The sequence below is a fragment of the Schistocerca nitens genome, chromosome 7 (assembly GCF_023898315.1).
Source record: "Schistocerca nitens isolate TAMUIC-IGC-003100 chromosome 7, iqSchNite1.1, whole genome shotgun sequence".
Classification (NCBI taxonomy): domain Eukaryota; kingdom Metazoa; phylum Arthropoda; class Insecta; order Orthoptera; family Acrididae; genus Schistocerca; species Schistocerca nitens.
Window position 1 is genome coordinate 374,138,621 of NC_064620.1, and position 25,170 is coordinate 374,163,790.

General features: G+C 39.0%; 1 protein-coding gene across 1 annotated transcript in view; it reads right to left on the reverse strand.

Moving 5' to 3' along the window:
* The window catches only part of LOC126195814 (centrosomal protein of 89 kDa-like), a 126,199-nt gene that overhangs the window by 54,778 nt on the left and 46,251 nt on the right, over positions 1 to 25,170 (reverse strand). The window lies entirely within an intron of this gene.

Here is a 25,170-nt window from a genome sequence, read left to right on the forward strand (position 1 = left end):
TGTCTAATGACTACTGAAGTCGCTGATATGGAGTACCTGGCAGTAGGTGGCAGCATAATGCACGTAATATGAAAAACGTATGTTTTTTGGGGGTGTCCAGATACTTTTGACCACAGAGTGTATGTATGTATGTGTGGGTGTATGTCCCAAATCTTCTCCTAAACCATTGGACCAATTTCACCCAAACTTGGTACACATATTCCATACCATCAGGCAATAATGTTGTGGGGCAAAGAACCACCCACCTATCATAGTTCAGGAGATATTAAGATGCATGAAAAACTGCCGCATCGTGTATGGTGTTTAAATTTATTACTTCTTTGCTACTAACTATTTGCAACATTTCACACAACAGTATCATGTATGCCACTGAATGTACCATGAATATATAATTGTACGAGACAAAGTTCAAGAGATATGATACCATAAACACTGAGATGCATGAAAAAAATGCACCATCATGCATTAGGTTGTAATACATTTGTTCTTTACTACTACGATACTCCTTCGGTTGAATCAACTTAAGGAAATCCCTGACACCTGGAAGTGCTTTCAACAGCTTTCAACTGTGAAGCAAAAATGGCTGTAAGCAAAAACAGTAACTGTTTATACAGCTGCGAAAAGGCATTGCCATGAGAGATTTAAAAAATTGTGTTGTAGACAAATGAAGCAGCTGCACCTAGTGTATAGAAACTGCCCAGGGTACTGTACTTATACATCTGTACATTATGCATATTTTTTTGTACGATTGTTTCATTGTTTCAAAGGCATATTCACAAATACATGAAAATGAAATTTTTTAACACTAAAAACACAATTATTTTTTGTTTTTGTTTCTAACAGAAAACTCACAAAGTAAATACCTGTGCATTGCCGGATTTGTCAGCTAGTACTGTTATAAAACATGCCATTAGCAAAAAATCCATCAACGACTGATGGGCATTTCTACTTTAGTCCCCAGTTTATTTACTGCTGAATGCCAGTCATTTTTTTTTCTTTACAACATGCTCTGACAGCTGTGTTCCTGTTACACTTGAATTAGCATGATTTCAAAGAACTTATAAATCACATAATAAATTTTATCATTATTTGGAGTGTGCAATGACTAATTTGCAGAGTATCCTATACCATTGCGTCATTATACATGAGGGCAGATAGTGAGTTTTTTAGTGGTGGATCACCAAACATGTGTTTTAAACCTCCAATAGAGATTACTGGCTTTTATCATATATTTATAGTGGATTAAGTGATAAAAAGTCCAACTACTGATGTGTTGGAATCCCTTGAGGGGATCTCAATTTTATTTGAAAATTGGACTCATAATACAACATTAAATATGTGCCATTTCTTAAAGGATGTCATTTTTCTTCGTAAGCTGTACTTTTATTATGAAATAAACACTGTAGTGGCTCTACCAAATGTCACTATGGAAACCCAGTAGCTGGGGAAGTTCGGTCAGTGAAGTGTGCGCGCCATTTGGTCTATTGGTGCGGTTCCCGGTGTTTACCTTTCAGTTTCTGTTTGTTATTGGTGGCACTCTGATAATGCAAAAACTGGACTTTCATTGGAATGCTTCCTTAAAATAGCTTGCACTACTCCAAGGAACATTCTGTAGTCTCTGTTGGTTTTGTGTGAAGAGTGCCCTAATAATAAATAATAAAAAAAACCACTTTATTTCATTATTTAGCAATTAGCTAATTCATCATAAGGTTACATCATTATGAAAACTAGAGAAGGAAAGTTGCTACTCACCATGTAGCGGAGATGCTGAGTCGCAATAGGCACAACAAAAAGATTCACACAATTATAGCTTTCGGCCATTAAAGCCTTTGTCAGCAATAGATGCACACATGCAGGGGCGCGCGCGCGCGCGCACACGTGCGCGTGCACCTACTGCTGACAAAGGCTTTAATGGCCACACACACACACACACACAAACACACACACACACACACACACACACACACACACACACACACACACACACATCTGCAGTCTCAGAGAGCTGAAACCACACTGCTGACAAAGGCTTTAATGGCCGAAAGCTATCACTGTATGAATCTTTTTGTTGTGCCTATCGCGATTCAGCATCTCCACTACATGGTGAGTAGCAACTTTCCTTCTCTGGTATTGTTACATTCTATCCTGGATTTTCCATTGTTTGATTCATAATGAAAACTGTTATACTTACAGGATATTATATTCTACAGATCAGTGTGGGGAAAGTAACATCTGAAGTAGCCTGATTATGCCCAGGGGCATACAAATAAAATGAAGTATTCATAATGGCACAATGAAAATTAGGTTTTTTAATGACAGTAACAGCAATAAAAAATACATCAATTAACACTACATACACTTATTAATCATATTTAATTTGTTGGTAATGATTCTGAGTCCACCCTACCATGAAGCAGCAATTTGGATTACTTTATGGCAGTGATTGCCAAATTGTCAAACACAAGCTACTAGTAGCTCGTGGGGACATTTTTGGTAGATTGCAGTGACATTCGGGCTGGCTAATTTGGATAGCTCCACTGAGCTCAGACCGCACTCAGCAACAACTTCTTGTTTCTCCCAAGTAACTGCCACTGTCAGTCAAGAATACTACATTGTCAACCTCACAATTGATTGTATACACATGAGACTGTGCACATTATATTTTTTGTGTATTTACCAGACATCTGCTAAAGTGAATAGTTTGATTTACACATTGATACAAAAGCTAGGTTTTTTCTAATCATGGCATTTCACCAAAACGCAAAAAACTTGATGGGAAACTGATAACTTCTTTACCCATGTAAAGGATACAAATAATATGTGCATTTACTGTACTATGTAAGTCTATCATTTGGGGAGAAAGGGAACGTCCACTGTCACTTCAAACCAATTCACTCAGGGACTGAAAATGATTTCACACTGAATTCTACACCAAGAAAAGAAGAAGTAAGGCTGCTAAAATCTAAGCTTAATTCCCAACAATATACTTTTTTAAATGCATTAGACAAGAATAAAGCAGTAACTGAGGGGTCATTCTGAGTTTCAAACATTATTGCATAAAATATGAAACCATAAGAAGACAGTGACTTAATCAAATCTGCATTTTTGGACGTTGCCGATTCAAAAATAAGATTTAATTAAAATTCATTTCATATTTACCTGAAGTGCAACTTTATAGACAGTAAACAAATTTTCTGAAGTTCTTATTTATTTCCTAGTTTCCTTATTTTTTTCCTACTTTCTTTTGGCACCTACCACTAGGATTTGAAAACTGTACTGTAGCGTAGAAGCTACATAAATTTGGTGACCACTGCTGTAAGGGATGGCTACACAAATCTTTCAATCCAAAATTTTCCGAGATTCTCATGAATGGAGGATATATTCTAGACAGTGTACCTGACCAAGCTGTTCAGAGCAGCTGCTGTTGCATGGAAGAATCCACATGGCATGGGTATTGAAGCAGCTGTTGGAAGTCACTGGTGTTGTTGTGTGCAGCATGCTCAACAACGAGTTAGCACCAGTTGGGTGGTGACTGTTCATGAGGACAGACACCTGGTTAGTTGCCACAGAACACAAAAAAAACACAGCTTGTATGTAATGTAGCTGTCTTCATATAATTGCCTATCTATTACTGAATGAGAACCATTTGTGACTGGATTACAGTAGTAGTTTATATGTGTGGCAGGTTCTGAAGTTCCCACAGGAGAATGACCAACAAGGTGCAGGGCTGAGAGTAATGGTGGCATTGGTATGGACCACAATACTGTATAGATTGGATGGATGAAGGAATAACTCTTGGGAAGTTGAGGACAGAGTTTTGCATAAGCTTTCTCTAATTGCAAGACAAGATGAGAGTAAGTCAGAGTCCTGGTGAGAAGTGGGATTGTTTTTTCTGTGGCTTGGCTGATATTGGGTGCAATGGGAAGTATTGGGTGGTGCCTATTTCACAGTGGTGTGAGATTTGTTGCTGTTGTGAGAAAACATAGTGTGGAGGATCTGTTTCTGCAGTAGGTGGATAGGATATTGTCTCACTGCAAAGGACGGAGGATTAGCATCTGATCTACTGTTGACTGTGAGATTATTAGAGATGGAACACAAGCTCAGGTAGAACAGGTAAGGAAAATGGTGTGGAGGGTGGGGGGAAATCAGTTGGGTTAACAGAAGGTTCACTGTGTGCTTTAGGCCGCCTGTGATTGGTAACTGAACGGCGAGAAAAAGTTTCAACAGAGCGGAACACATTATCAAACATGGATTTGGGGTCAAAGGTGGATTTTTTTTTTGAGGACTGGTGAGACTTATCCAGAGATAAAGATTTTAGATGATAGGTCAACAATAAAACTGGGAATTTTGAATTTGTTCATGAGTACTGGTTTTTCACTGAGTGAAGACGTTTTGAGGGGGACTGAGCCGGTCAGTAAGACAGGGCCTGGGAACAATGAAGGGATGCTAGGAGAGAGAAAGAGGAAGAGGGGATGAGGTGGTGGATGGTGTTTTTTAATGGTAGGTGGTACTATCCACAAATGAAATAAATAGGAAGTACTGGAAAGCCAAGGTGAAATGGGTGCAGGAAAAATATGGAGAAATGGTTACTGGAAGGACTGATTCAGCATATAGAAAAGTCAAAACAATCTTTGGTGGAAGAAAAGCAAAGGTAGCAACATTAAGAGTGCACTTCCAAGGAGAGAGTGGATAAGTGGAAAGAGTACACCAAAGGCTTCTACAAGGGGGGAGGGGTGGGGGACTGTCTGAAGACATGCTAGAAGTATTAATGGGAGTTGTTGATATGAAAGACATAGGGGATCCAGTATTAGACCCATAGTTTAACACTTTGGAGATGAGTGATATAGCTCTTACAGCACATGGATTAACCTCTAAAAAGATGAGCAACTTAGGATCTATTTCAGTCATTTCTCAACTTTGTGAATGTATTCCAACATTTGTCTTACATTTACCAGCTGTGCAGAGTTACTCTATGATACTTGCACTATCATGGGAAATAAACCACATATGTGAGCACCTGTCACTTTTACTGGCAGGAAAGGAATGTTATTTACTTTGTGATGTTCACATTCACATTGGTGCCATATGCAGCACTTCACAAGTTCGCATACAGTATCATTTAAATTTACAAAGCCTACAAAATGATGAAATTTGTTCTAACAAATGCTAAAAGATCCCAAATGAGAAATAAAACCAAATAAGAATATTTCAACTTTTATTTTTGTAGAATATAAAATTTCCTGTGCCTTGAACAGACCTTTTCCACGTCTAACAATAATTATTATGAGGCAATATTATTGCATTCTAGAGACTTAGATGAAATCTTACAAATCTATATTACAGTATTTGAGCTATTTTTGTTGAGGATTAATGATGTTGCTACACTAAAATGCATTTCTGAATGATAAACAAAAATTATTGCATCACGGAGATGAGTGTAATACTTCGCAGCTCTACTTATAGTAAGAATACAGTTACAAATGAAAGAAAATGAAGTTTGGCCCTTCTCATTAAGCAATCCTGAGAAGAAAAGTTCATTATTTCAATTCTAGGTGACAGTCAAGAAAGAAGAGATACAACATCGTGGATATAGAAAGATGTGGGAAGTGTTTCCCTCATGCGCAAGAGCTTGGTAAGAAAATACAAGAAACTTTACACACCTTTAATGAAAAAACGTGGTTTTCCAAACTTGACTCAGGAATCAATTGTAATGATTTTTGTAACATACGTCTAACTCTCTGAGGTCAGTCACAGTGTTACATCATTATCGATACAGAATAATTACAGTAGTCACCGCATGCAGTGCAAGGGGCGGCTGTCTGTGTTGTCTGCTACATTCTTCATATTTATTTTCAGGATGGTTTTATGTAATGATGAGATAAGAGTTCTGTCAAACAATAGTGGTTTACAGATTGCTGAATCAATTTCTTGTTTTGAAACCATTAGTGGTAAGTTATTTGTTTCATCACATTTCTTCTGTATGTTTATGTATATTGTACAGCAGAAAGCAAATATTTATGATTTATGCTATAGAAGTAGAAGGAATATCTGATGATGAAGTGTCAGCGAGCTCTCAAGAGAAAGCTGCTGATGTCAATGTTGTATCAGAGATCCCTCTTGTCTCAACATATCAATCTGCCTCTTTAGATTAGGCAGTGGACAGATGATGACACTACCATTCCACTGAATTCAAACTCAAACTGATGAAAACTCCTCTGTGTTTGATTGTTTCACCTGCATTTTTGATGAGAAACTGCTGCTGAATATGGTAAAATGAAAGACAAACTGCTCCGTTAGAACAATAATTGGCATAATAACTGCAACAGGGAAACTGAAGCTGCTTTCAACTTGGCATAAGTGGAGTGCTGTGAAACTCAGTGAACTGCACAAGTTTTTTGGTGTGGTTTCAGATGTTATGCCTTTTTAGAATACCAAAATTGACCAACTATTGGTCTCTAAATTCCATACTGCAGACCTTCCCTGCAGGAAAGAATCTACCAAGAGATAGTTTTCTGTGAATTTGGCAAATGTTACATCTCATAGATAATGTAAACTTCATTAAAAAAAAAAAAAAGAAAGAAAGAAAGGAAGAAGAAGAAGAAGAAGAAGAAGAAGAAGAAGAAGAGCACAATCCTATTCACAATGTGGGACCCATATTTCATATATTCGTGATAAAAAGTAAAAGAGTGTACAAACCAGGAGAAAATCTCACTATCGATGAAGGCATTCACTTATTTCAGGGCAATGGCATAAATTTTTATGTTATGTGAAAGTGAATACATTTTGAAATGTGAAATTTATTCTGGTAATCAGGCAAATGCTAATAACAGCATTTTGTATCAAGTAAACAGACTGTATGAAAGTTTCTGTGGTAAAGACCAAGCTCTATAAATTGGTCATTTTTATCCAAGTCCTGATCTAGTTGAACATTTATGGAAAAACAAAACTCAGACAGTGGCTACAGTACTGAAAAATAAAAAAGAAGCTGAAAAAAATGAACTTTTGTGTCCCAGACAAGACCGTTTGCTGTTTGTGAAAATGGAAAGACACTATGGTTGCATTTATTTTGACAAAAAAACACAAAACGACTGCATCCAATGTCAATAACCACACAAAATCAGAATGATGAAACCTAACAGTATTTTGGATTATAATAAAAACAAGATTGATGTGGGCCACAGGATTGTTTTATATACCTTCCCTTCAAATGAGAAACAAATCTGCGGCACAGCCATGGGCACCCGCATGGCACTCTCCTACGCCAACCTTTTTATGGGCCACCTAGAGGAGACCTTTTTTGACTCCCAAAACACCAAACCCCTAGTCTGGTTCAGGTTCATTGATGATATCTTCATCACCTGGACCCAGTGCCAAGACACCTATCTTCGTTTCTTGACAACCTGAACACCTTCTTCCCCAAATGCTTCACGTGGTCCTCCTCAACCCAACATGCCACCTTCCCAGATGTTGACCTCCTCCTCTCTGATGGCTCCAATCACACCTCTGTCTACATTAAACCCACCAACCACCAACAGTATCTGCACTTTGACAGCTGTCATCCCTTTCGGACGACAAAATCCCTCCCACATAGCCTGGCTACTCGGGCACGGCATATCTGCAGTGACAAAAACTCACTTACTCAGTATGCTGAGGGTCTCACTTAGGCCTTCACAGCACTAGCCCCCAGAACTAGACTGCAAACAGAGCTCCTGTGCCATTTCCCCTCACAACTCCAATCCTTCCACAAAACCCTAAAAACCAGCCACAAAGGAGTGTCCCTCTTGTCACCCAGTACCACCCTGGATTGGGGCAATTGAATCACCTCCTTTGCCAGGTCCTTGGTTACCTGTCATTGTGCCCTGAAATGAGGGACGTCCTACCCGAGATACTTCCCACTCCTCCTAAAGTGGTGTTATGTTCCCCACCCAACCTCGACAACATCCAAGTCCATCCCTATGCCATTCCCAATATCAACCCTTTGAACCAAGGAGAAGACCCAGGTGCAAAACCTGCCCAATGCACTCACCCAGCACTTTCTATTCCAGTCCTGTCACAGGTTTATCCTACTCCAACAAGGGCCGGGCCACATGCGAAAGCAGCCATGTCATTTACCAGCTCTGCTGCAATTATTGCAGAGCTTTTTATATTGGTATGTCTACCAACCTGCTGTCCACCAGGATGAACGGCCACCACCAGACTGTGACCAAGAGCAAAGTAGACCACACTATGGCACAAGATGCAGCTAAACATAACGCACTTGATTGCAATGGCTGCTTCACTACCTGAGCCATGTGGATCCTTCTGTCAACCAACAGCTTTTCTGAACCATGCAGATGGGAGTAATCCTTGCAACACATTCTCCATTCCTGTAGTTATCCTAGCCTCAACCTACAGTAACATACTGTCCCCACACCCTCCACCCAACAGTTTCCAACCCCGCTATGCTATCATCTCCTCCCTGTTCTCGTCTCCCACCCTGTTTTTTTGCAGCCCTCTGCCAATGCATTCGCTGTCTTTCCCTGCTCCTTTCCTCTCCACTCCTTTTTTGTACCTTTTCCCCTCACCTCCCTGACCCACAACGCCCTGATTTGTTGGCAGTCTAGTCCATGCACACTCCACCACCTGTTCACTACTATCCCTTCCCCTTCCTAACCCCCTCCAGATTGCTGCTTGCATCCCACATGATGTTGCATTCTGGCCCGAGATGCTGGAATTGGTGGTCATGTCTGTGCGAGGTGTGCTTGCTTGCTTGCTTGTGTGTGTGTGTGTGTGTGTGTTTCATGATGATGATCACAATTCATATGTTTACGCAAAAAGTTGAGGTCTTGTAATAAACATCTTGATGAATTCATTAATGAAATGGCAAAGACTTTGGTGAACAAAGGAGGCCTGGTTGGTTAACTTCCACTCAAGATAGTTCACTTATAAACAGACTCTATGGAAGACATTTTCCCATATTGATTCAGTCTACAGAAAAGCTAAAATGGCCTCAAAGGAGATATAAGGTATGTGCAAATCTGAGAAAGTGGTAAGAAGAGATACCAGGTACTATTGTGAAAAATCTGATGTAGGACTTTGTTTTCACACTAAAGCCATTGTAACTAAGTGATTTTCAACAGAAAACCATTTTCAAACAGCTTTATTTTTACTACCAAAAACTTCTAACCTTATCAACTATTTATGAAACCAAAAACAAAAATTGTTGCTGTGAAAACAACACACTTTCATTTCAATATAAAAACACTGTCTGTGACTCTAAGTCTATGTTTATTTTCAGGCCCCCATTCAAATGCAGTAAACTGACGCAAGTTTGGTGCAGTAGAAATGGCTACATAAAAATCTGGATAAGCTGTGAAAATGACAGTCTAGCTGCCCAGTCCTCAAAGTGTTAACAGAGCTTTGAAAGACTTTCACTGAAATAAGGTGGAACACATGTAAGAAGAAATGGCAATTGATATGGAAGACAAAGGGATTTAATATTGGAGTCAGAGTTTAACAAAGTATTGGGAAGACTTGTGATCAAATAATGCGGAACTCATAAATAACATGAAGTCATAAATAACATTTCTTTAGAATTGCTGAAATCATTGGGGCAGGTGGCAAACAAATGACTATTCAAGGTGGTGTGTAGAATCTAAAAACTGGATACATACCATTAAAGATAGCAAGAGCAAATAAGTAAAAAAATATTGTACAATCAGATTAACAGCCCATGCATAAAAGTGACTAACAAGAGTAATAATACAAAGAAGGATGGAAAAGAAACTTGAGACGCTGTGAAATGACAATCAGACTGCCTTTTGTAAAGGTAAAGGCATCAGCCAGACAGTTCTGATGTTGCTGTTTGTACTTGAAGCACGACTTAAGAAAAATCAAGAGACATTCACAGGAAATGTGGACCTAGGTAAACTGTTTGAGAATGTAAAATGGTGCCAAACGTTTGAAATTCCGAGGAAAACAGGTGTAAGCTACAGTCAAGGTGGGTAATAAGAAGAATGAGTATGCCAAGTATATTATCAAAGCGGACCACTGGAGCTAGCAGAGGGTAATACTGGAGACAGTCAGTCAGTTTCCATTTGTTAATAGGTGCATTGTGTGAGAGCTTCCAACATACACTCAAAACCCAAATCTTCTGCTTCATTTATCATACCACAACACAAGTAGGGTGTTTCTTCTCATCACTCTCTGCATTATCCTTTGTAGCAAATGTTCTTTACCTCTTTTCCCCCTAATTCTAAATCTTTCGCCACTTCTTTCCACCACTGTACAGGTAATTTTTTTGGGTAATGTGGTCTTTTTACATTTTGATGTTATTGGTCCAAAGTCAGGCCATAATGCTGGCAGACCAGCATTATCTATTTTCCCTCTATGGAGGTTGGGTGCACTATAGCCCTCGTGCCCTATGCTGTTGGGCAGAACATCAACTAAATCCTTTGCCAAGTCTCTTGTGCACATAATGTAGATGATATAGTCTTACAATTTACAAACTGTTTCAGTCAGCCTTTAATACACAAAATTAATGCAGTCATAGCTACAAACTGGAAAATAAAAACATCCCAGAGTACTGGAACATTGGAATAACACACTCAGAACGAAAAACAGAATTGAAATGTTTGAGTCGTGGTGTTACAGAAGGATACTGAAAAAAAGATAGACTAATTAGATAATAAATGAGGAGGCTCTCTTCAGAACTGGCGAGGAAAGGAACATGTGGAGAAGATTGACAAGAGGAAGGGACAGGATCATAGAACATGTGTTAAGACATGAAGGTTTAATTTCAATGGTGGGAACTCTGAAATGTGAGTCCCAATTGCAATCAGACCTTGTAGTTTTGGGGTGGGAAGGGCGAAAAGAAGCACTTTTCTGGAGTGCCTAGGGCAGTTTAGCGAAAGCTGGTACACTTAAAATTTACTATAGGGTCATTCCGTATAAATTGGGCCAATTTGTGAAACCATCCCCATCTGACTATCTCCAATTACAATTAAATTTTGCACTGAAGCTGCTAACAGCCTTGCCACAGTGGTAATACCGGTACCCATCAGATCACCAAAGTTAAGTGCTGTCAGGCTTGGCTAGCACTTATATGGGTCACCGTGTGGGTCTGCCAAGTGCTGTTGGCAAGTGAGGCACTCAGCACTTGTGAGGTCAATTGAGGAGCTACTTGACTAAGAAGTTGCGGCACTGGTCATGAAAACAGACAGTTTGCTGACCACATGCCCCTCTGTACCGCATCCGATGATGCCTAAAGGCTGAGTATGACACGGCAGATGATTGGTACCATTGGGCCTTCAAGGTCTCTTCCCGGACTACCAGGATGGTATATAGGCCACTGCAACAGCATCATACAGCCAGTCCTATGCCTGCCTTCACTCATACTTATGACTAGTCACTGCACATACTAGGACAGGCTCATCCAAGAATTGCGCCCGGAAGGCGCGCCCGCGCCCCACGGGCGCAAGACAGTGTAGCTCAGCGCCCCGTCCGCGACTGTGTGTCGCTAGTGTCACCATAGGAGCGAGAGAGAGAGAGAGAGAGCTGCGGAGCAAGTGAGACCGCACAGCACTGCTCTGCACTGGACTGTCCCGCGGTCAGATCTAACGTAAACAAAATATTCTATTTTAGAATTAATTTTATGTAAGGGATATAGAGTCTCATTCTTACTGTTAGTAGTTACAAGTAAGTATTTTTTCGGGAATGAGATTTTCACTCTGCAGCGGAGTGTGCGCTGATATGAAACTTCCTGGCAGATTAAAACTGTGTGCCCGACCGAGACTCGAACTCGGGACCTTTGCCTTTCGCGGGCAAGTGCTCTACCAACTGAGCTACCGAAGCACGACTCACGCCCGGTACTCACAGCTTTACTTCTGCCAGTACCTCGTCTCCTACCTTCCAAACTTTACAGAAGCTCTTCGTGCTACAATTTTTTGTATCCCTTTTCAGAGTTTAGAAATCGGATCCTTAGTTTGCTGTTTTGTACGTAATAATTTTAACTGACCAAGTTTGAAAACTTATTAAAATAGAATTAAGGTTATAAAGCTCTTTAATTCTTACAGTCAACATTGTTAAAGAAGACAATTAACATTTTACACGTTTTTCTTTTTCGAGGAAATGGTTTTGTCTAGGCTTGGTAAAATATTCTGTGAGACTGCTAACCTCAAAGAATTGGTCAAATTTTTATTGCGAAGGAATGAACGGTTCTTAGTTTTAGCAAGCTTTAAAAGAGAGAAAAAGCGCCCACAAATATACGTGGAACCAAACATTGAGAGAACTTTGGCCGCGCGCTAGAGGATATTTCTCTTGTGGAAGACAGCTGTAAAAGTCATCCAAAGTTTTACACATAAGAAAGTGGTCCTTCAGGCGGATATGGCAATGCAGGTCAATCAGCTCTAGTTGAAGCACTTGTGAGACGTCCTGCGCCCGAAGGGAAAACGGGCGAACAAGCATACCTATCGGCTGGCGTCCGGGCAGTCCGCACAGCCAGCTAAGCGGCACGGCTTGGTCACTGTAGCAACATACGAATTCGCCCGGGGCGCTGGCCACGGGCGATCACGGGCGCTAGCGCCCCAGGGGCACAGTTTGGACGAGCCTATACTAGGAACACTGTGGAACTTAGTATACGGTCTCAACTATCTTGGATGTGAACTGGAGTGCCCTGGACTTGTGTAATTGCTATGGATTATGAAGTGTAATTGTGAACCAATATTTCTGTGAATAAATCACTTAAATATTTTGGATGTTATTGTGTTATACTGATATAACAGTTTAAAATATGAGTTCAAAAATTCTACTCCCCACCCTCGAGAAAATGTTCTTGTATTTAATGTTTGACAGAGCTGTGTTATTTTTTGTTGCTGTAATTTTGAGTATTTGCTAATATTTTTATTTTTAATCTATATCTAACTGTAACTGCAAAATTATTAAGGCAATGTGTGATGTAGCTATATGAATTAATGATTAAAAATCTGTAAGATTATTTTTGCTGCTCTCAGTGGTCCTGCATTCTAAAGGACATGGTTCCCCCCCTGAGAGGGTGTCATTCGCCATCTCTATGCTAGTTATGCTGGCAACTCCCCATTCACACACTTGCACTCTTTGCAGAATGTGAAAACCAAACACAAACCTGTGTATTAATAAAGTCAACTGCCACAACCAGTCGCCATGAAATTTTATGTAACCTGTCAGAATTACAATAGCTAACTGCTGTACAAGTGTCCTAAATTATTTTTTGTGGTACATTCAAAATTATCTAAAAGCTAGATTTTTTTTAACTTCCCATCACAGACAAACTTCTGACACACTGGTATGTTTTTGTGACTTTGACTAAACACTTTGTTGGTAAATAGTTAAACAGTATCTAGTCATAAAACTATACTTTATACCATAATTTCAGTTTTTAACAGTAATTTTTATTTGCAGTTCTTTGACACAATTGTGTTATGCTGTCAGAGTGAGTGAGGCAGTGAATGCGGCATGTGTGTGACTTAAGAATCTTGGAATGTACACATATTATACTTCAAAGTCCCTGCTACATTTTTCTGTCTGTGTGTGAATGCTAATCTCAGGAACTTCTGTAGGAATTTTGATACAGTTTTCACTAATAGATAGACTGGATCCTGAGGGAGGTTTGCATGTACCACACACCAAATTAGTTATCCGGCTGCAGATATCAGCATTAAGCCACAGTAGGTTGCTAATTTATTAATAATTAATTATGAATGAGCATGTGAATCATGTTGTGTAACTGAGCAGTGAATCACAATGGCATGAAATGCTTATTGGAAAGTAGTCACTTTAGGTATTCTAGAAACAAAATTTTTACTTCTGTCCTTAAGGCAAGTAAAGGTAAAACTGTCTTGAGTTAATTTTAGGAAAGTACAAAATTTTGGCACATAATTAATTTAAATTTAGAGTTGAGGATTGGTCAAGGAGGTAATTATCATGTTGTTCAAGAAACACTATGAAACTGATGGATTAAAGTATATTTCCACCAGAATAATTGTACATTCTGGAATGGGGAGATGTTTGAATGGCCCCATTATGTTATGTATCATATTATTATATTTTCTTTCCTTTTCTCCCTTGTTCTTTATTTAAAAAACCATCTGTTCATCATTCTGCAATGCACAGAAGATCCTGCATCAAGAGGATCAAAGCAAACTAGATAAATTTGTGTGAGCAGAGGAGGGGCGACTGTCATAACCAGCTCTATGCACAATGGTGATAACGAGAAGTACGTAAATTTAAATGGTGAATGTTGATCTTAAATGTATTGAATATTGAAGGTCTGTGGATATAAGTGGCAGTTCAAGTTCACTCAGGATGTGTGTACCTTCCAATTTCTTTCAATTATTCCCCTTTTAAATTATTTAAGCAGCAATATTTTTGAATCAGTTTCCAATATACACATACATTTTATCGCCCCCAGCCACTATTCAATGGCGACCATTCAAAGGACGGTGCTGAGCAGAATATGAACAGACCTTTCAATTGTTGAGATAAATTTTTTTTTGAGATAAATGATTCATTTTATCATTACAAGAAACAAATGTTGCATTTGTTACATGTCCGTGACATTGGAACTATTAACAACTTGAAGGAGAAAATTAAAATTAAATACTTCGGGAATGCTGATTTCAGCGTTTAAGGTAGGAAGCTGCTATGCCATATGCCTACATGGCTGTGCTTGGCGCCGTCTCTCTGGCAGGAAATAATCTGTTTTCCTTCCAATTAATATCCTTTACTTTACGGAGAGGGCATTTCTATAGGAAAGATGAAAATTTGTGTAAACTAAACATCACGGTGTAATTCTTCCAAATTCTGTAAGACTGTATCACAGAATAATGAGGTTCATTAACAGATATGCATATAAAACTGCTTTAATTGAAAAGTACCAATACAAACAAAATTTAGCTTTTGAAAATAATTTTTTTTCCATAATTTTGTTAAACACTGTTCACAATGGAGTCAAAGGAAATGGACATTGTTGGAAATTCATTACAAAATGCAATATGCCAAGATGGCAGAAATCCAAGCTTGGCAATAGTTGAAAGTAATGCGACAACTCGTGAACTGGCCGATGGCTACCAAAACAACCACGTTGACGCTCCACTATCAAAAAATGATGACACTGGTAATATAACTAATCCTGATGCCACTTTTATGATGCATGATGAGACAATTTCTCAGGTCACACTGGGAAACATTTTTTTAAATAGTGAAACTTAAGCACACGACAGCGAAACTTCCTCTGACTATTTGTTCACTATGTTGCGAATGCAAGAGCAAGAAACAGTTCAAAAAAGCAATGTCAATACTAGTGACACTCACAATTTGACACAAGTCATGCAAATAATAACACAATAGCTTACAAAAGACCAGGAATTTCTGGAAAATATAGGACAACAGTTTGCTCAGCAAAATCAGGCATTTAACAACTTCAAGAATAGTATTAGTCAAATGTTCAGTGAGGTGAGGTGAGGTGAGCAAAGCTATACGCACTGGATTATCTGACAAATTATCTGGTAAGTTCATAGAGCTCAGTAACAACGAAAACAAGAAATAATCACTGACATGTCCCGCAATACAAATGCATTAACGGAAAAAGTAACATCCATAGACTATATAAACAGGGCCAACTTGCAGGTGAGTTACAAAATCTTAGCAGGGTGCGATTTGTGCTTTTACCAGTGGGGGGGGATGTCTTAGGGGGTTAGTAGAATTATACATGTTACTAACTTGGATCGTGGCGTTATGCATGGTTAAACAGTATTTATAAATAGATGTTAATGCCGAAACTCACTATTGACGCGTATGCACTATCAGAAAAGCCATCCCTTGTTATATCTTTAAAAGTACATTATAGGTAAAGCTTATTTACAAAATCATCTACATACGGGTACAGATATACGAGGGGAATTCAAAAAGTAGAGGCACATTTGTGAAAAGTTGTACTTATCCTGATGATAGAAAACTGAAACATATTAATAGTAAGACTTATTAAAAACTTTGGCTCCACAAATTTAAATTATATGTTAAGTTTTACTTTAGTGCGTGGGAAATAAACATCCCAGGTTGGGATGCATAAACTAAAACCAGAGGAGGGGATGGTCTGATGCAGAGGGGGGAAATCCCCCCCATCCCCCCTGCAAATCGCACACTGAATCTTAGTGAAGAATATTATCAAATTCAGGAGACGCAATCCAAAGAGGATGCGTCGGTAAAAAATGTGACGTGCACAGTCAGCGAGCTGCAAGATGCATGCAAAGACCTACCTACAGAAAAACACAGGTCTAAGAGTAGATTAGTTAAGTTTAGAGTCAGAATTTGCAGAAAGCAAAATTTATGTAGATACTGTAGAAGAAGCTCTAAAAGAGAAAGAAAGTCAACTTCTAGCTAAAATAGATTTGGGTTTAGAGGAAGCAGAGGAAAGGTTATGAGGCAGTGTTGCTAACACTACTGACATTCCAAAACAACATGTGACGGAAAACAAATCTATGCTTTTAGAGAAGTTAGATACCTTCACTGGTTACCCACATAACGGGATTAGCCCGTCAAAGGAAAATAGCAAAGGTTGCACAATGCAACAACACTTGCCAGCAGCTGCACCTGTCGAGCAAGTGCAGTTGCCATGCGCTACCTCACAAGTGAACATATACATGCCTGTCACTACAGCACTGTGTGTTTGTCAACATTGCTTGCAGATGAGTGACTACTTAGGCATCGGCAATTTCTGGTATTTACTTCTGAAGGGAAAAGAACACACCCTGTGGCCTTTATCAGAGCAATTCGAAATGATGTAGCTCGTACCTAGACTGAAGCCCAGAAAATTAGATTTGTTGTTGGATAGACACAGGGTGATGTTCTGCTATGGACTACAGACATGGCAGAATGTTGTCACTATTATGAACAGTTTGAGAGAGCGTTTCTGGATAAGTATTGGTCTGAGGCCATACAAGAGAGACTCAGACATGAAGTATTCAACCCAGCTCCGTTCAATAGCAAGTATGAAAGCTTAAGGGGCTATTTTGAAAAATATTTGAATAAAATCAGATACTGGACAAACCCCGTATCTCAAGCAGACGTGCTGAAAATTTTAAAGAGCCATCTTCCTGCCCACAATAGGGAAAAACTCATTACCATTTCGGAACACGACACCGAATACTTTCTATCTGTACTGGACTCAATAGATTTAATATACAAAGAGAGACCAGTACAATCGAAGTCTGTTAATACGCCGACAGCAACACAGAGATTTATGGACAAACAAGTAAACAATGGATTCGTAGTATAATAAGGGTGGCAACCTTACCCCACACAGACCTATGGTAATGGTAACGGTAATCACAACGGCAAAGGTGGATATAAAAGAAATGGGCAAAAATTTAGCAAAAACAATTACTATGGGCGAGTAGGGTATGACCAGTCTGTACAATATGTATGTACAGACACAAGCTACGGGCAATAATCAGCCGATCGCTTGGCAAACGCAAAGCAATAACAGACAACCAAATAACTCACAGACAGCAGAATTAGACCACCAAAGTAATACACATATGCCGAATAACACATAGAGGCAAAGAGAATTTCAATTGAGAGCCTCTCAGGACACTAATTGGCGTAACCAAACACCAATGATCAACATAGTGGAAGTTACGCCTAACCTAGAAATTGATGCCACCGCGACGCTGGAAAACTTGAACTGGTCACGGTAGGCCCCCATTCAGTGACCTTGGAGGGGATTGAGGGCATGAGCTTGATCAATACTTGCTTTATCAGATACTATCAAGGTAGATATACCCTTCAAGTTGAACATATGTATAATAATATTAGATTTAGAATGCTGGAAAATCACATTCCTGAATTTATGTTGTTAGTTGATAAGGAAAATTTTTGTTTGTTTATGTTTTTTCTTATATGTCAAATGTATAAATGATAAGGTAAGTGAATGAAACAAGGAAAAAAATTTTACTTTTATGTGTCTAGAGATGACGTTACTTTAAACACAACACTTTGCCTTGAGCGTAGCCCAGTTGTAAATGAATAAACGAACTTGTGAAACGTACAGTAGCACGCACTGAAATACACAACTTGCTGCGACGTTAGTGGTAACAGAGTGATACAGCACATGCACATTGGGGAGAAAGCTAGTAAACAAACCGTAAGCACATGCGCACCAGACACAGCTGAAAGTGTTGGAGCACCCGAAACAAACAAACACTATGAGCTACGGCCTGCACTAGCATTTTTTAAAGCTACAGCCTGCACTAGCATTTTTAAAGCCTACTGCATAAACTGGGGCATAGAAATTAAGTGTGAGCCTATTCTACAACTAAGACTATCTACACAATACACACAAACGAAGATAAGCTAAGGGATTATATACACGGAAAGGGATCCTAAACTACAAAATATTTTCTGAAGTTATGCTACTATATACATTATACCTATAAACTTACAAATTTAAGTGTGGAAAGTATATGCATTAATTATAATTGAGGGACCAGAAAACTCTTGCTGCACGTAAACAAGCGAATACAATATAAGTGACAAGCTAAATAAGACGTCCCACCACGCTGGTAACACACTTTATATTTTAGATTAACAAGGTAAGTAGAGATGCACACATTACACTAAATAAGTTTGTGATAGCACAACTGCACACTGAAGTGAATGAATACATGGCTGAATATATGAAAGAGGTATTAGTGACAATCGAGCCACTGTACACTTATCTATTAAGATTTAGTTTTAAGTTAGTATTAAGTTTTTTCTTCCAGGGAATGATGCATTGACACATCCTAAAGTGAAGAAAAACAAATGCTTGTCGAGTGTTAGGTACCATATAAACATAAGAAAGGACCGCACCACAAGTAAATATAGTTGTAAGTTTATGATATGGATGATTGTGATAGTGTGAAAATATGTGTAGAAGAATACAGTTGCAGTATGTCACATATCACAATGCTAAATGAAGGTGGAGTACTACCAAATAATCATGGGGTTGAAACCTAACTACTGTGAGAATCGACGACTCATGAAAACAACAAACACCTGATTTACATTGAAATTTTTAGACATGTGTGCTACTTACATAAATACTGTTTTACGTTCATTGTACATAACATATAGTATTGATGATACAACACTGTTTACCTTAGCATATGAAATGGTTATCCTTTATACAATGAACATAACAAGTAAATACTGAGGTGCACTTTAAGCACTGAATAAGTATTCGATATGATTGGTATCATCAGATTCATGTTCTGTTTATAAACAACAAACAATTAAGTCTAGTAAAGAGACATAACTGAGCACATAATGTCCTTCCGTGAAATTTCCTCAACCCCATAGTGTGTAGATTCTTCCTGGAGAATGCTAGAGGCAAGGCCATGTGTAGTTATTTAAGCAGCGCGTAGAATCTGTTGTAGTGACTACTGTTTACTTCTTTAATTCTTTGATAAATATGCTCCTGACAAGAAGTCACTGTAAATTGAAATGAAATTTATGTCAATTCATGTTGTGGTTGGTGTGGTCTTCAGTCCTGAGACTGGTTTGATGCAGCTCTCCATGCTACACTGTCCTGTGCAAGCCTCTTCATCTCCCAGTACCTACTGCAGCCTACATCCTTCTGAATCTGCTTAGTGTATTCATCTCTTGGTCTCCCTCTATGATTTTTACCCTCCACGCTGCCCTCCAGTACTTAATTGGTGATCCCTTGATGCCTCAGAATATGTCCTACCAACCGATCCCCTCTTCTAGTCAAGTTGTGCCACAAACTCCTCTTCCCCCCAATTCTATTCAATACCTCCTCATTAGTTATGTGATCTACCCATCTAATCTTCAGCATTCTTCTGTAGCACCACCTTTCGAAAGCTTCTATTCTCTTCTTGTCTAAACTATTTATTGTCCATGTTTCACTTCCATACATGGCTACACTCCATACAAATACTTTCAGAAACGACTTCCTGACACCTAAATCAATACTCGATGTTAACAAATTTCTCTTCTTCAGAAACTCTTTCCTTGCCATTGCCAGTCTACATTTTATATCCTCTCTACTTCGACCATCATCAGTTATTTTGCTCCCCAAATAGCAAAACTCCTTTACTACTTTAAGTGTCTCTTTTCCTAATCTAATTCCCGCAGCATCACCCGACTTAACTCGAGTACATTCCATTATCCTCGTTTTGCTTTTGTTGATGTTCATCTTATATCCTCCTTTCAAGACACTGTCCATTCCATTCAGCTGCTCTTGCAAGTCCTTTGCTGTCTCTGACAGAATTACAATGTCATCGGCGAACCTCAAAGTTTTTATTTCTTCTCCATGGATTTTAATACCTACTCCAAACTTTTCTTCCGTTTCCTTTACTGCTTGCTCAATATACAGATTGAATAGCATCGGCGAGAGGCTACAACCCTGTCTCACTCCCTTCCCAACCGCTGCTTCCCTTTCATGCCCCTCGACTCTTATAACTGACATCTGCTTTCTGTACAAATTGTAAATAGCCTTTCGCTCCCTGTATTTTACCCCTGCCACCTCCAGAATTTGAAAGAGAGTATTCCAGTCAACTTTGTCAGAAGCTTTCTCTAAGTCTACAAATGCTAAAAACGTAGGTTTGCCTTTCCTTAATCTTTCTTCTAAGATAAGTCGTAGGGTCAGTATTGCCTCACGTGTTCCAACATTTCTACGGAATCCAAACTGATCTTCCCCGAGGTTGGCTTCTACCAGTTGTCAATTCATGTCTTAAAGAAAAATGAATCTAGCATTGTATGAATGTTATGCAAAGAATGTAAAACCAAACGAGAGCAAAAAGTGTACTCATATAATTGGAATTGAACAATGTAACAAAATTATAATTTAATAAAATGTACTAAACAGAATGACAATCAGACTGTAATGTATATAAGGATGATAATGGCATGTCAGCAAATGAATACGATAAGTTTTTTTTTTTATTTGTATTTTTTTTTTTTTTTTTTTTTTTTTTGGCCATGTGCATAGTATGTGGAAAGGACACTACAGAAACTTTGTGTAATGCAATGGTATGAAAGAGATGCTCAAACACAAAGTTCAAAAACATATGAAACCTGTCTGCTAAGAGTGTGTGTGTGTGTGTGTGTGTGCGTGTGTGTGTGTGTGTGTGTGTGTGTGTGTGTGTGTGTGTGCGCGCGCGTGCAGACGCGCGCGCGTGCAGACGCGCGCACGTGATGAACTAAAAATGACCATAATTCGTGTGACATGAATTTTCTGTGCTCGACATCATAGAAGCGGCAAGAAACTTACCATGTTGGGGGATGTGAGATGTATGGCTGGTGTCCCCACTGAATAAGCATGAACGACGAGTTGAAATACATTCCTCGGGCTGCTGATAAGGAAACCAGTTGTCACCGTATTGAAGATTTCACAAAGGATCACGCTGCTGAACACGAGTTTCACAAATTTGTGCAATGAAGCCTGTGTGAACGCATGGCACGGGCACTCTGACCACATTAATATTGTTCAAAAATGTGTATTCTAACCGGACATTAAAGAAGTGTTATAAAAGTTATTTGGGGATGACGTTTATTAAAAAAAAATCTGCTCATCATTCCATGACATGCCGTGAATCCTGCATCAAGAGGATCGGAGCAAACAAGAGGAATTTGCATGAGCAGGGGAGGGGCGATCATCATAACCAGCTCTATGCACGGAGTGATAATGAGAAGTACGTATATTTAAATGGTGAATGTTGATCTTAAATGTATTCAATATTGAAGGTCTGTTGATATTAGCGCCAGTTAAAGTTCATTGGGAATATATGTACCTCCCAATTTCTTTCAAAATTTCCCTTTTAAATTATCTAAGCAGCAATTTTTAATCAGTTTCCATTATATATAATAGTTTTCTCTCCCCCCCCCCCCCCCAATCCACTATTCAGTTACTAGGAGTATGGGTTCAGGTTTAGTAATGTAATTTGGTGAAAATGTTCTAATTTGATTTTGCTGAAAAGCTGAGTAGTTTGAAATCTGTTGTAAATGATGTTTCCAGAAGTTTTGGGATTTATAGTAAGAAATTGTGACTTTTTCCAATGGCCTAAAATTCAATGTGGCATACTATGCAGCTGACTTTCAGAAAGTTCATATTACTAAATTAATTAACATTGTGTGGAATGTCAGCTGGTTACTGACTAGTTAAAGCTGTGATTCTTTGGAAAGCACATCACGAGTTCTATGCTCATGCTAATGAGATATTGTTCTGTGTGAATGAACAGAATGGTACAAATTTTGCTCTAATATTTGCTTTTACCTGAGGAACTGTGTGTTAAGGCAGCCTTGAGAGCAGCATGGTATTGCTAAAGTGATAATACAGCACAGACGTTTTAACCAAGAACTAGTTTTATTTCATAGCTTTAGTCAGACGTGATAGACTGAATTATGGGACAGTAAATTATAAGAACCCTGCTGACTCACATAGCATTTTTAAACAGGTTTTCCAGATTGAATCACATATGTGTCATTTCACAGCAGGCAGTGGTTCTGAGGAGCTCACAGGGCTAAATGAGTAAGTTCAGGAAAAGGAGCGAGACTGCACTGCCATAAATGGAAATAATTCAAAAAGGAGAACAGGCAACCACTCACCTATAGGTTTACACGATTGCATAAATGTAGTTCACATACTAGACACGTCCACAGAGTCACTAACTCAATCCCTCCCTCCCTAATGCTATTTTTTAATTGTTGGTCAGAGCCTTGAGCCTTGTAGTTAGAGCAGTGGTGGCTGCCACTGACAACTAATACCCTGTCCACATTTGTCAATTTGTGACCTCTTACTATTATACAGAATGAATAGATGAGTCAGTTTTACAATTACAATACATTTCCTATTAGAGAATGTAGTAGGATTTCTCAAGGGCTTTCTCCCCCCCCCCCCCCCCCCCCCCAATCCCCTATGTTCAGTGTCTCTGTCTCCTTCACACACACACACACACACACACACACACACACACACACACACACACACACTGCTACACATTCAAAGAGTAGGAGGACATGACAGTATGTGAATGTGTCTAGCATTGACGTACACATAGGTGAATTATAGCCATGAAACTAACCATTTCTGGGTCCAAGGACACACTCAGCAATTTATTGCCAACTTAATTGTGGAGATTGCAATAAAAATATAACTGTTTTGTTTATTAAGCAGCTGCAAGGTGTAAGACAAGGGTGTCTAGTTAAAATTATTTTGCTGTAGGATAGATGCGCAATTGGTTGTTTGAGCTCAAAGTTTGTAAAATTCAATTTTATTCTGTAAGAAACATCAGTATAAAATTTGTAGTAAAGACAGATAGCTACTTATTGTAAAGAAGACATGTCAAGTTGCAGACAGGCACAATTAAAAGACAGTTACATATGACTTTCAGCCACAGCCTTCATCAGTAAAAGAGACAGACCCACACACACACACACACACACACACACACACACACACCATTTGCACACAAATGCAAGCTTATCTCATGCACACCAAACCCAGCATCTCGGGCTGGAAAGCATTCTGGCAATCTGTCTTTTCCTACACTGTTGATATTCCTACCTGGAATTTCCACTGTATAAAATTTCATTCAGATTGGAGGTGGGCAGGTGGGATGGTTCCTCAAATTGATTCACTTTCTGCAGAATGACCCTATAGCAGATCTTACATGCACCAACTTTGCTTGACATTGGTGGATTCCACTATTCCACTGGCCTCTATACGCAATACGCAACAAAATGCTTGGGGGGGGGGGGGGGGGAGATGACAACACATAGACACACCTTATAGTTGAGTCGGCGTAAGAAAATCTCTGACAGTTACAGTGGACATGTTGGGAAAACTTTACATGCCTACCTCAACCAGTCATGTAATGTGATTTTGTAAATGTCTTTATGACAACATCTCAGTATTGCCACAGCTCTATAAAAGATTACTGTCCTCACCTGCAGCTGTCATACTTTGCAGTTGTAAGCTGGCAACGGCATTGCTAGCTTTCAGATGTCTTCTTATGCCAACTCAACTATAGTACAATTGAAGGTGGGGTGGAAAGAGGGTGAAATGTAAAAAATATGCATAACCCTGAAGCAATTCTGACCAAATTTGGTACACATATGGATTCCATATGGATAACACACACCTATAGATTTACATGTAGAACAGTTTCAGACAAACTTGGTGCATACAAATCTTACTAAACAGAAACTATTTCAGGGCAGTTAAGACACCCCTCACACCCCTAGCTATAAGGGTATGGATAGGTGTGGGAAGGGAGTGACACATAACAACCATTGAAAAATAAGTAATGTTAGTGCCAAATCCACAGTCTTTAGAATCACCAGGCTCACTGGTGATGACTGTAATGACAGGATATTGTAAAAGAACACTCAAGAAATAATTTTACTGGTAATTTCTATGCTGTTAAATAACCCAATTACAAGTACGAATACCTATGACGACTGGGAGAAGGAATCAATCAAAAATCATCAAGACTGGATAATCACCTAGTATTTCATACCTGTAACTGAATGAAATCATGAGAGAGCACACAAAACTTTCAATGAAATTTGAGGAAGCAGTGGAAGGAAGTTCCTGAACTAGTTTGATGAAATATCTATAAATAGAATTCTGTTCATAGAAAATAATAATAGAACAGATAAAGCTGGCACAACCCAAAGGTTGACTTACACAACACAGCACTACGCAAGATCAGACCCATTCGGATAGCTGCTTTTGGGATGGGGAGGTGCGCCGGCTCCAGATCGAATCTGCCCAGAGAATTAACAACAAGAGTCGGTGTGCTGGCTGGACTGGATGTGATTTTCAAGCAGTTTTCCACATCCTCCTAACAAGGGAAACTCTCCATTGCGCCTCCATCAGATTTAATAGTAAGATAGCACAGTAGATAGTTCATAAAAAACTGAACATAGATCAAGCATGAAAACAGAAGAACATGTATTGAACTGTGAAAAAAGAAGCAATATAGGAAAAGTGAATGGTCCAAGATGTGCAGTATTGAACAAATTGCAAGAGCCACACATCATAGTTATGTAGTTACCGTGTTGGACTGCTTTTCACAAAATTACGAACTGTCTGTCTGGCCATTGGCATGTCTGTTCCCTTTCTGTAGTCTTCACAATTGTCGTGCTTTACAT